Below are 12,647 nucleotides of genomic sequence, written 5' to 3' on the forward strand. Positions count from 1 at the left end.
TTGCGACAATAGCTAGAAATGAAATGACTGGGTCATATGGTAAAAGTATATTTAACTTCCTAAGAAACTGAAAACTATTTTTCAAAGCAGTTGTTATATTTAGTGTTTATGCCAGCAGTGCGTGAGGGTTTCAGTTGTTATACATCTTAACCAACATTTTAACACCTCATCAGTATTTTAACTTTAGACTTTCTAATATTTCTAATAGGTGTGCAGTATTATCTAATTGTTCTAATTTATATTTCTCCAGTGATTAATGATGTTGACCATCTTTTCACATACTTTTTACCATATATTTATATACGCACACAGACATATATATATATATATTCTTTGATAAAGTAGCTATTCAAATCATCTGTTTGCTTTTCTTTTTTTCAAACATGAAACCCTTCACAAATTTGTGTGTTATCCTTGCTCAAGAACCATGCTAATCTACTCTGTATCGTTCGAATTTTAGTATATGTGCTGTCAATGCAAACACTCTTTCTTTTTAATTGGATTGTTTGCTGTTTCAATATTGAGTTTTGAGAGTTCTCTATGTATTCTGAAAATAAGTTATTTGCTAGATGTGCGGTTTGCAAATATTTTCTACCCATGTTTGGTTTCTGTTTTCACTTCCTTAACGGTGTTGTTCAAAGAGCAAAAGTTCTTAATTTTGATGATGTTCCATATATGAACTATTTCTTTGATATATTGTGAATTTGGTGTTACATCTAAGAAAACTTTACCCAAAATCAAAAAGATTTTCTCTCACGTTTTCTTCTAGTGGTTTGTGGTTTTTGGTGTTTCCTTTAATTTTATGAACTACCTTGAGTTTATTTTTGTATTTAGAGAAAAGTATGGATCAAGATTTTTTAAAAAAATAAATGGATACTCAATTATTCTAGAACACTGTAAGAATTCTATTTCTTCCCTATGGAATTGACTTTGTACCTTTTTGGAATATCAATTGACCATGTATGTGTATGTCCACTTCTGTAATTTCTATTATATTCCATCAATCTATTTGTTTACCCTACACCATGATCACACTGTATTGACCACTATAATTTTTAATAAGTCTTAAAGTCAGATAGTGTTAATCATCCAACTTTAGTCTTCTTTTTCAAGTTGTTTTGTCTATTCTGGGTAATTTGTATTGCTATATGAACCTTAGAATGAGCTTGCCAATTTCTACCAATAGAAAAAATCCTGTTAAGATTTTGCCTGAGACTGCATTATTTATAGTCTAATTTTGGGAAAATTGACATCTTAACATTATTTTGTGTTCCTTTTCCTAAATGAGGTGTGTTTCTCCATTTAATTAAATTTTCTTTGAAATCTTTCAGCAGAATTTTAAAATATTCAGCGTGTATAGGTCTTGTACATATTTTTCAGATTTGTTAAGTATTTTATCTTTTAACACTATTGTAAATACTATTTATTTAAATCTAAATTTCCAATTTTATGTTGTTAGTATATATGATAAAATTAATTTTAGTATATACATCTGGTATTCCCCAATGTGCTAACCTCACTTAGTAATTCCAATTTTTTTTATTTTCCAATCTGGATGGCTTTCATTTATTTTTCTTACGCTACTGCACTCTCCAGTGCATCCAATGTTGAATAGAAGTGGTGAAAGCGAACATTCTTGCCTTCTCAAAGATCTTATGGGGAAAGTTATATATATACACATAATCATGTGAAAATAAATTAAATAACCCTTTGCCTCTAAATATGAAAAATAAAGATATAATCACATATAATTATCAATGTCATAAATTGACATTGATATAATACTTATATCTAATTTACCATCAATACTCCAATTTTGTTAGTTGTTCTAGTAATTTCTTTTATACCATTCCCTCCCTCTTTCAGAGCATGCAGTCTAAGGCTAGATATAGTGCTATCTGCCATCTCTCTGTAGTTTCCTTTAATTTTGAACATCTCCAGCAGTTTTCCTTTATTTTTTATGACATTGACAGTTTGAAGAATAAAGACCCATTTTTTCATTTTAAATTTTAGTTAGTTAACATACAGTGCAATATTGGTTTCAGGAGTAGAATTCAGTGATTAATCACTAAACATACAACACCCAGTGCTCATCACATGTGCCCTCCTGAGTACCAATCACCCATCTAGCCAATCTCCACCCACCTCTCTGTCAAACCATAGTTTGTTCTCTATCATTGCGTATCTTATAATTTGTTTGCCTCTGTTCTCTTTTTGCCCCCTCTTCCCAAATATTCATCTGTTTTGTTTCTCAAATTCCACAGTGAGTGAAATCATATAGTATTTGACTTTTTCTGATTGACATTTCACTTAGCATAATTCACTCTAGTTCCCTCCATGTCATTGCAAATGGCAAGATTTCATTCTTTTTGATGGCTGAGGAATATTCCATTATACACACACACATACACATACACATACACACACACACACACCCCACATCTTCTTTATCCATTCATCAGTCGATGAACATTTGGGCTCTCTCCATTGTTTGGCTATTGTTGATAATAGTGCTATAAACATTGAGGTACATGTACTCCTTAGAATCTGTATTTTTGTATCCTTTGGGTAAATACCTAATAGTGCAATTGCTGGATTGTAGGATAGTTCTAATTTTAGTTTCTTGAGGAACCTCTATACCATTCTTTAGAGTGGCTGCACCAGTTTGCTTCCCACCAATAGTGCAAGAGGGTTTCCCTTTCTCTGAATCCTCACCAACACCTGTTGTTTCTTGTGTTGCTAATATTAGCCATTCTGACAGGTGTGAGATAGTAGCTCATTGTAGTTTTGGTTTGTATTTCCCTGATGATGAGTGATGTTGAGCATCTTTTCATGTATCTGTTAGACAACTGGATGTCTTCTTTGGAAAATTAAGACCATTTTTTAAAGTCAAATGTTCTTCTCCTATGTCTGTCTGATGTTTTCTTATGATTAGGTTGATGTTATGGACACTGCATAGTTGTGTTGTATGTTTCTAAGTTATCACACCTGGAGACATAACATATCCATCTATCCTTTATCGGAGATGTCAATTTTGATCACCTCACCAAAATGGTACCTAAATCTCCACTGTATAATTACACGTTTTTCTCCCTTGAAATTAATAGTTAATCTGCGGGGAGATACTTTAGGACAATGCAAATATTCTACTCCTAATTAAAAATTCACTTTAGGGATGCCTTGATTGCTCAGTAGGTTGAACGTCCAACTTCAGCTCAGGTCACAATCTCACAGTTCATGGGTCTGAGCCCTGCATCAGGCTCTGTGCTGACAGCTTGGAGCCTGGAGCCTGCTTCGGGTTCTGTGTCTCCCCCCTCTCTGCCTCTCCCCTACTCGTGCTCTCTCTCTCTCGCTCTCTCTCTCCTTCTCTGAAAAATAAATATTAAAAAATTATTTTTAAATTTATCGTACATTCATAATTTTGCCCAATTCAATGTACATAACATATTTATCAAATGATTATTTTCCAAGTTTAATATTCCCTCCGCATTGATCAGTTAGTCGTCTGTATTTACTGTAAGGAAGAGATCCCTTTTCTTCAATTATTCATTTCTCCATTTATTACCATTATAGACCCATTAATTCCCATTCATTTAATGGATTATAATTCATTAAGGTGTATAATTATCTTGGTGCTAAAATTGTCCCAGATTTGGCCAGTAAGCATCTCTTCAAACTGGTGGTTGTATCCTTATAACAAGCTCCCATCACTCTTTTTTTTAGTGCTTCTTTACTTTCTGGCACACCAAGAAGTGCCAAAAGCAGCTTGTACTTACTGTGCCCAGCCATGGTATCAGATTCTTCAAAGCGCCTTCGTTCATCTTAGGGAAGAGTGGTAACGAGAAGAAGTTATGGGCACTATGTGGTTTCGTTGCTACTGGGGTGTCATTTCTTCTTGATCCTTTTCTTGGACAGAGCTAAGAAAAAATGCGTATATGTACATACATACATACACGCATATACATACACTTACCTAATTGTAGATACCCACTTACATATGTACATGTGTACATAAACCTGCGTATACATACATACTAATAAACATATATAAGAAATCATAAGTTCACACTAGTATATCCAGTTCCAATTCATCCCTATTGGGTTTGTACTTGCCTTTCCCCCATTCAATATTTATTGTTTTTCCAAAGTGAAACATCAAAACATTTACCCATTTATTCGATTATTTAATGCATTAAAAACATAACGCTTTGCCTACAGTAGTACAATCAATAAGCCTATTAAAAATACTTCAGGATTTGTCTGTGATTCTTCACACCGTATTTTGCCAAGATTGAGGGTATATAAATACTATGCTCATGAATTACTTTGATTAGTTTGTTATTTATTTTTCCTAAAGCATGTTTATGGCAGTCAATGGAATTACAATTAGGACATATATTTCAGTGTTCTTTCAGTTTTTGAGTTACTATTAATTTATATCTAAAAATAGGTAGAATACTGCATGCTTCCAGATATCAAAATTACAAAGAAGAGTATATAGAAAGTGCCTCTCTCTCTTCCTTATGCCTTCTACTTCATTCTCCCCTCAAGGTTTCCTACCACGTTTGTCTTTTCAAACTACTGTGAAACTGTGATTTATAAATCAGGCCATGACAGCATTTGAACTTGGAGAAAATTCAACATTTATATATTAATTAATAATTTGACGTCTGCTTTTCTTCACTGTTCTCAACTCAATTGCAATGGTTTTATTTGGCAACAAAAAGCTGCAAATACAAATATAAATACAGACTAATGTTTGGCACTACTTGGTTATAGAATTGTTGTTCATATTATCCAGAGTATACATATGTGTGTGTGGGGGGGTGTATGCTTCTCATCAAAATGAGAACACAATAATGTAAAATCTCACAGGGAACACACTGAAAATTCATCTGTTCCAAGGACAAGCAGGATGTGTTCTCTTCTATTCTTTCTTTGTCAGGAATCACACCATAATTCAGAAAAAAAAAAAAAAAGAAAAGAATTGATGCCACCTTTAATAAGTCTATGCATAAGCCAGTTGTTTTTTGCTCTGCAATCACATATGAGGTATATAAATAAGTTATATTTTGAAGAGATAAGTAAATGTATAGGTTATATTAAATATAATGCGTGTATGTTCTTCCTAATAGTGTGAATATGACTAAATATAAGGCAAAACCTGAATTTAACTTACAACATTTTTTAAGGTTTATTTATTTTGAGAGAGAAAGAGACAGAGAGAGAGAATCCCAAGCATGCTCTGCATTGTCCAGCACAGAGCCGGACACAGGGCTGCAACTCACAAACCACGAAATCATGACCTGAGCCAAAGCTGGACATTTAACTGACTGAGCCACTGAGGTGCCCCTTAGCTGACAACTTTTTTTCACATTCTTCATGTGAGTTTTGGTGGGAAGTGTACTCATTATACAGGGTTTTTTTTTTTAATTCACTAAAAAAATAAAAAGAGGTTCAGTGATAATAATCAAATTACAGGTGTAAAATAAAATAGAATTTATCCAACTACCCGTTTTCTTGTATCTCTTCCTCCTGTCTTGGCTTCCACTCATAAGCCAGTCAGCACTCTGGCTTCTACTTCACAGACTTCCTCAAATACTTTTTCCATCTCAAAATCTCACTCCCTTCAATTCCCTTTCCAAGTTATGTCAGATGTTAATTTCACATTCTTTCCTCTCATTGCTCAGATCTCACTTTAACATATCAAGACTTATTGATCACATAATTCTAGAAAGTACATTGCAGTGAATTGATAATTTTGTAGTGAATTAATACCCAACATATTGTCAGATAATTTTATTTTATTTTTTTTCAGATCATTTTAATAATTGCAAAAATAACAAAAAAAAGTTACAGAATTACAGTATAACAGTGACAGTATATGCCAGATATTTGGCTTTAAATAATAAAATTTGATAAAATCTTATTTTCTTGTATCAACATTTCATGATTTAAGTCCCCATTTCCCACATTTTACTCTTTTATTCAGTTAAGAAATGATTACTCTAGTCATAGGTCTCTTATGTAAGCAGACCTCGAGAAAAAGTAGTGCACAAAAATGTAAGTTGGGCATATTTTGACTGTAACCAAAAAAAAAAAAAAAAAAAAATTCAAGACACAATATAACAAGGAATTGAACATTCCTATATAATTTTTAGTTATTATTGTTTTATTTTGTTTTGTTAGTATGAATATAATTTTGCCAGTTTGGTATGAAAGAGACAGTTCTGTTTAATAATATATGGGAGCTCCTCATCTGCATTCTTGTCTTAAGCATAAAGATCGAGTTTAGTTCTCCAATGACACCAGATGCTGTGCTATCCTGCAACATGAGCTCATGGTCTGCGGAGAATTGTAACATGTGGCAGACTCGGCAAAGACATGGATTCCAGATCCTTAGCAGACTTCTGAAAAACGGCAATAATATTTTGGCGAGGGAAAGTCAATACACATGGTCTTGGCAGCAGTCCCAAACTCAAGACAGCTTCCACCCTTTTTCCTCACCTACATTTCCAACTTTGTTTCAGGCTGGTTATTGTTGCAGATCTGAGAGAAGGACAAAAAGCCTCTAACTTGGGCGATACATTTGTGAGGGTTCACCCAGCCTTTTCTACGGCACGGTTTCCAGGTCTAGGCAGGTCGATATTTGGAAGTGCTTGCCTCTGTATCCTCGAAAGACAAGAGCAGATACAAAATTTGATCAAAGTTGGGGGAAGTAAGAGGGAAGCTGATCATATGGTGGCTTAGAGTTGTTCGAGACATCTGGACATTTTAGAAGTATTGTGGATCCTGGAGAGTTTTGAATGGGTCGTTTGACAACAATTGAGAACATGTATTTAACACAATGACTAATAATTTGTGGAACTTGATTGCCCAGGAGTTGATGATTCCTGAAGATGTAACCATTTTAATAGCAGTTTTGAAGAAAATATAAGTAATATATACATCTGATTTAGAATTACTTGATTAAAAATCCATTATATTAAGGATGTCTGGGTGGCTCAGTCAATTAAGCATCCGGCTCTTGATTTTGGCTCAGGTCAGAATCTTGCGGTTTGTGGGTTTGAACCCCGCACTAACTCTCTGCTGTCCATGCAGAGCCTGCTTCAGATCCTCTGTCTCCCTCTCTCTCTGTCCCTTCCCCACTCTCATGCATGAGGGTGCACACACTTTCTTTCTCTCTCACTTGTCTCAAAAATAAATAAACATTTTTTAAAACAATCCGTCATATTGAGATGACATCTGAGGTTCTCTTATTTATTTCTATTTGTGGAGTCACCCTCAGTCTTACAGTGAACACTAAGTTGTGTGAACCATACCCTAGCCTGGAGGGCATCTTGAGTGATCTCACTGAAGTATAGTAAACTTATTGAACAAACAATCTATATATATTCACAAAGATTACCTCTTATCTAGCTGTAAAGAAGAACAATCTTGTGAGTTATTTACCAGATATAAATTTGGCATCTGTTAAGGCCTAAGGAGGCTGTTGGGTTATTAAAACAATATAGTAGCTTAAAAATAATTATTGAGGGGCGCCTGGGTGGCTCAGTCGGTTAAGCATCTGACTTCGGCTCAGGTCATGATCTTGCAGTTTGTGAGTTTGAGCCCCACGTCGGGCTCTGCTGACAGCTGGGAGCCTGGAGCCTGCTTCAGAATCTGTGTCTCCCTCTCTCTCTGCCCCTCCCCCACTTGAGCTCTGTCTCTCTCTGTCAAAAATGAATAAATGTAAATAAAATAAAATAAAATAGATAATTATTGAAATGTTTTCTAAAATCCAGCAGACCTCAGGAAAGAAGTCAGAGGTGAAGTAAAGGTTTAGGGTTTATTTATTCACTCACTAATTTTACATATATTTGTTAAGGATCTACCACATCCAGCACTTGGCACGTGCATATTAGGTGTTGGTACTACAAGAAAGAATAAAACAGACAGAAGTCCTTGTCTTTGTGGAACTTAGAATCTAGCTGTAATGACAATAACAGAAAAATAAATAAGATATATAATATATCAGAGGATCATAAGTGGGTAGAAAAAAAATAATGCAGGAAAAAGAAGGAAGAGGGCTGGTAAGTTGTGAGATTTTAAATGAGATAGTCAAAGAAGTACTTATTGGGGTGAAATGTGAGCAAAGGCCTGGAGAAGATACGCAGATACTGGGAAGGAGTGATCCAGGTGGAGGGACCAGCAAGTACAAAAACCGTAAAACAGGAGTATGTCCTGCGTCCATCAGTCTATGTTGGAGGTTATAGCCATAGAATACACAAGAAAGAAGGAGAAGGAGGAGGAGGAGAAAGGGGATGCCAAGATAAAAAGATATCTAGGTTACTCTAAAATACAGACACTTAAATAGAACTCTTTCTCAAATGTGTTACAAAATTACTCAACTCCTTTAATAGAATATAATGTATAACATATTTCTCTTACTGCTAAACATTATGGAGAGTACAATGGAATAAGATTTGTTCATGGCTAAGCTTTTGTAGATTTGTTTGCTCCTGCTCTGAATGTTTTGAGGCTAATGGGATTAGCATCTGGAAAATAAGAAAGAAAAACAGATTTGCCTTTTAGATTTCTTCTATCTGTCCTCTTTTTACTTTATCTCATAAACAGGCTATTTGGGGTGTACAACTTAAGTGCAACTCTTTCTTACAAAGGAGAAGCAAGAAGGATTATGAAAGCTCTTTGGTTCTCAGAATCTATCATTGCCCAGTTTCACATTCATAAGACTATTCTGGATGGTTGAGGAAGTTAGAAATGGTCCCATGTCAATCTTTTCCAGATAGTATAGGGGATGGAGAAGGGTTGCAAGATCATTATAGAACAGGCCAAGCTTGGGATCTAGATGTCAGTGGATGAATCTCTTTGTGTGAGATTGGTGGAAAATAGGAGGTGTTATTTTCTACATCACCTTCTCTGGAAAACCCATCTTGAGCTCTGTTGAGGAAATCATGTGCCCTTCGAATGTTTCAGTACCAACTTTATCATGACATTTGTCACTGTGAGTTGAAACTGAAGGCTTCTTGTCAGCCCTCCAGACCAGATCATAGACTGGCTAACGACATGGATCAGGTCTGTTTCATCACTAAGCCCTGTACCTAGCATAATGCTAAACACATAATAGGCACTCAATCAATATATGTTTAATTCATGAATGAGGGCATGGGCTAATTCAGCAGTCATATCTCCAAGGTAGGATCAACTAAAATACACCAACATTTTTTTTCTACATCAACTACTACTAAAGCCATATTTCTCCTCACTATATTCTTGTGCAATCAGTTTTTAACAGATGTTTTTTACATTAATCTCTTACGTAACTTGATTTAAGTTGGTTTCAGCCCACCAATACTCTTGAGATTTTTATTTTAATTCTAATGCTATCATGTAATATGTAGCTTTGTATCACTTACAAATTTGATAAGAATTTCTGTGTCTATTAGTCATTATTTTATAGGAATATTTAATTAAACTTATTTCATATCTCCCATTTCAATATTATCCCACGAAGATGTCCTCACTTACCTCGCAAAGTATAGTATGAGAGACTTTGCCAAATTCACTAATAGGAACTCTGTAGTGTCAGGAAGACAGCTGGCATCTCTAATTAGCCACAAACATATAGAATTGTTTAATCGTAAGGTATTAAGTGACTTATGTTCTGTCATTTTTAAGCATATTCACTCCTCTCTACACAAATAAGGGTTACATTATTGTCAGCACTTTCTCAAGCCAGAGTGAAGCATTTGATTAGAAATGCTTAAAGAATGCATGCATGCAAGAGCTTGAGTCTTCTATAGGACAAGATGAATCAGACTCAATTGCTTGGACTGAAAAATAAAATAATGTGACAGCCAGATGAAAACTATGCCTGCCATAACTCAACAGTGCAATCACGAATATACTAAACACCCCACCCCTGAATCATGGATAACGACAGCCCCAATATTTATTAAATAGTTGATACTATTTCTAAAAACCCTACTTCTTTTGATGTGAATTTCTTTGATCTCTTGGTATAAGAAACATTATATGTGGAATGAGAAGGTAAGCTTCTTTCTTTTCTTCTCTAGGCCTATTTCACTGAACTGTACACAATAGGAAAAAGTAGATGTCACCTACCATTAGTGAGAGATTCTAAGCCTATTGCCACATTTTGAAGCATCCCATTCAAAATTAAAACATCAATTAATCAAGGTGCTCAAAACAAAAATGAAGTCAAGAATGATAAAAATAAATAATAACAGTATAGGTGATTCCAGAATTATGTGTAATTCTCTATTTTAAAGTACAAAAATTTCTAGCATGACCTTTAAGTGAAAAACATCCATATATCAGCTCCATAGAGAGCTTAAATAGTTTAACATCACACACACACACACACACACACACACACACACACACAAACATGTTTGGATCTCTTTTTTTTTTTACTTTTTAAGTTTATTTATTTCTTGTAGTAATCTCTACACCCAGTGTGGGGCTTGAACTCATGACCCCAAGATCAAGAGTCATATGCTCTTCAACTGAGCCAGCTAGGTGCCCCCAAAACATGTTTGGTTTTCTTTACCTGTATTCCTGTGCTATAGGAAAAAGGAATATGTTCTGTTAAATCCAGAGAACAGTTGCATCTAATTCTGTGGGAGCTATTTGGAAAACAGAAACTTGTCTATAAATACAAAATATATTTTGAGAGAAAGGAACAAATTTGAATAAATAATTATACCTCTTTTAAATTGGGGGAAAAAGTGTCCCATATGATTTTTTTTCTTTTAGAAAATTGCTGAATGTTTAAATGAAAATAAACTTCTGTCAAATTATGTTTTAAACTTATCATTTCATAAATGAATTTGTGATAAGTGGCTGAATAAGTGGTTCAATATTAGATTATAATCTCTTTAAGTCTAAGGTTTATACATTACTTTTCTGTTTGTACCCTAACAAACTCAGTGTGTGCCTTGTACACATTAGGTATTTGAGCAGCATAATTAATTTAGCAAATGAAAACTATTGGAACCATCAGTTAGAAACTACTATTCACCTGGAGGCATGTGCATGAGTTGCTGGGAAGTAATTTGGAGGCAAAAATGCAGAAAGTGAACAATGTCCTTGAAAACCCAAATTTACAGAGTGAAAGGAAATGGCACATCTATCAAATGATAAAAGTATAAAAATGAAATAAAATTTATGGGGCACCTGGGTGGCTCAGTCGGTTAAGCGGCCGACTTCGGCTCAGGTCATGATCTCACCGTCCGTGAGTTCGAGCCCCGCGTCGGGCTCTGTGCTGACAGCTCAGAGCCCGGAGCCTGTTTCAGATTCTGTGTCTCCCTCTCTCTGACCCTCCCCCGTTCATGCTCTGTCTGTCTCTGTCTCAAAAATAAATAAATGTTAAAAAAAATTTTAAAAATATGAAATAAAATTTAAAAATGAAATATAATAAAAATTGGAATTTGGTTAGCTGCTTTAATTTATTTAATTGTTAATCCACAGTTGTCTCCCAGTTTGTTTTATGCATTCTTCACTTGCTTCTTGTCACTAATAAACATGTAAATCAAAATGAAAATTTCTCTGAAGAAAAAATTTTCTTTGAAGAAATTGAAAATTAAGCAAGCTCTTTTTTGAAAAAATGATCAAGAAAGAAAGTGATAAAGAGAAGGTCTTGAGAAATGCTGGAAAAGTCTAGGGAATTCTGTTGTAAAGAAAAACCTATGATCCTTTGGAAATATTTGTCTAAGTATGTCATTTCGGGACAGCTCCTGCCACATATGTAAGTTTGCTGGAAACTGTTCATTTCTGCACTGTCAGGATGGGATCATCTTGTACAGTTTACAACGTGGACAGGGCCTGAGGGGAGGGAAGGCCTAATTTTTCACTTTCTGGTTTTGCTTGGCTAATCCTAGCTTAATATTGACTACAATAAACTTGGACTGTCCTAGCAGATTCGGAGAAAAACAGAAATAGGATTAAAAATATATCATTTGGTAGAGGAGTGAGACTCTTCTCACAAACAGACCGTTCATTTTACAGACCTCCTCATTCCGACGTATATTCACACCATCTCAATACAAGACAGTAGGTTCAAAGAACTATTATACTGACTTAAATTCCACAGAGCACTGAGATTTTTTTTATCCTTTCTCTCCTTTTCTTTTTACTAACACAACAGAAAGGATACATCTTTGACTATATCCTCACATTATTTTTTAGAAAAAACACTTTTGGATCTACTCTATGGGATTATCTTTGGAATAATTTTAGGAGACATGCAAGAAAGTTGGAACTATTACCTTATATTCACATTAAAACAAATTTTTTAAGGTTTATTTATTTTTGAAAGAGAGAGAGAGAGCATGAGCAGGGTAAGGAGCAGAGAGAGAGGAAGACACAGAACCTGGATCAGGCTCCAGGCTCTGAACTGTCAGTACAGAGCCTGACACAGGGCTCGAATTCATGAATCGTGAGATCATGACCCTAGCCGAAGTCAGATGCTTAACCGACTGAGCCCCCAAGGCACCCCTCACATTTTGTTTTTTGATGCAATTTCACTCAACTTGTTTACTCCCATTTACTCATCAGAAATTGCAGCAAATTGTTTTTGGTAGTCTAAAAAAAAAGAAAAAAAAATTAAGCCTGCCCTTAATGGA

General features: G+C 34.8%; 1 non-coding gene across 1 annotated transcript; it reads right to left on the reverse strand.

The window, feature by feature from the left end:
• Positions 1-377: 377 nt before the first annotated feature.
• LOC112849060 (U6 spliceosomal RNA) lies at positions 378-484 on the reverse strand. The gene has a single exon (XR_003222509.1). It is a non-coding gene; the product is annotated as a U6 spliceosomal RNA (small nuclear RNA).
• Positions 485-12,647: the final 12,163 nt, after the last annotated feature.

This window comes from Puma concolor, chromosome C1, assembly GCF_028749965.1.
Source record: "Puma concolor isolate L17-30 chromosome C1, mPumCon1.1.hap2, whole genome shotgun sequence".
Taxonomy (NCBI): Eukaryota; Metazoa; Chordata; class Mammalia; order Carnivora; family Felidae; genus Puma; species Puma concolor.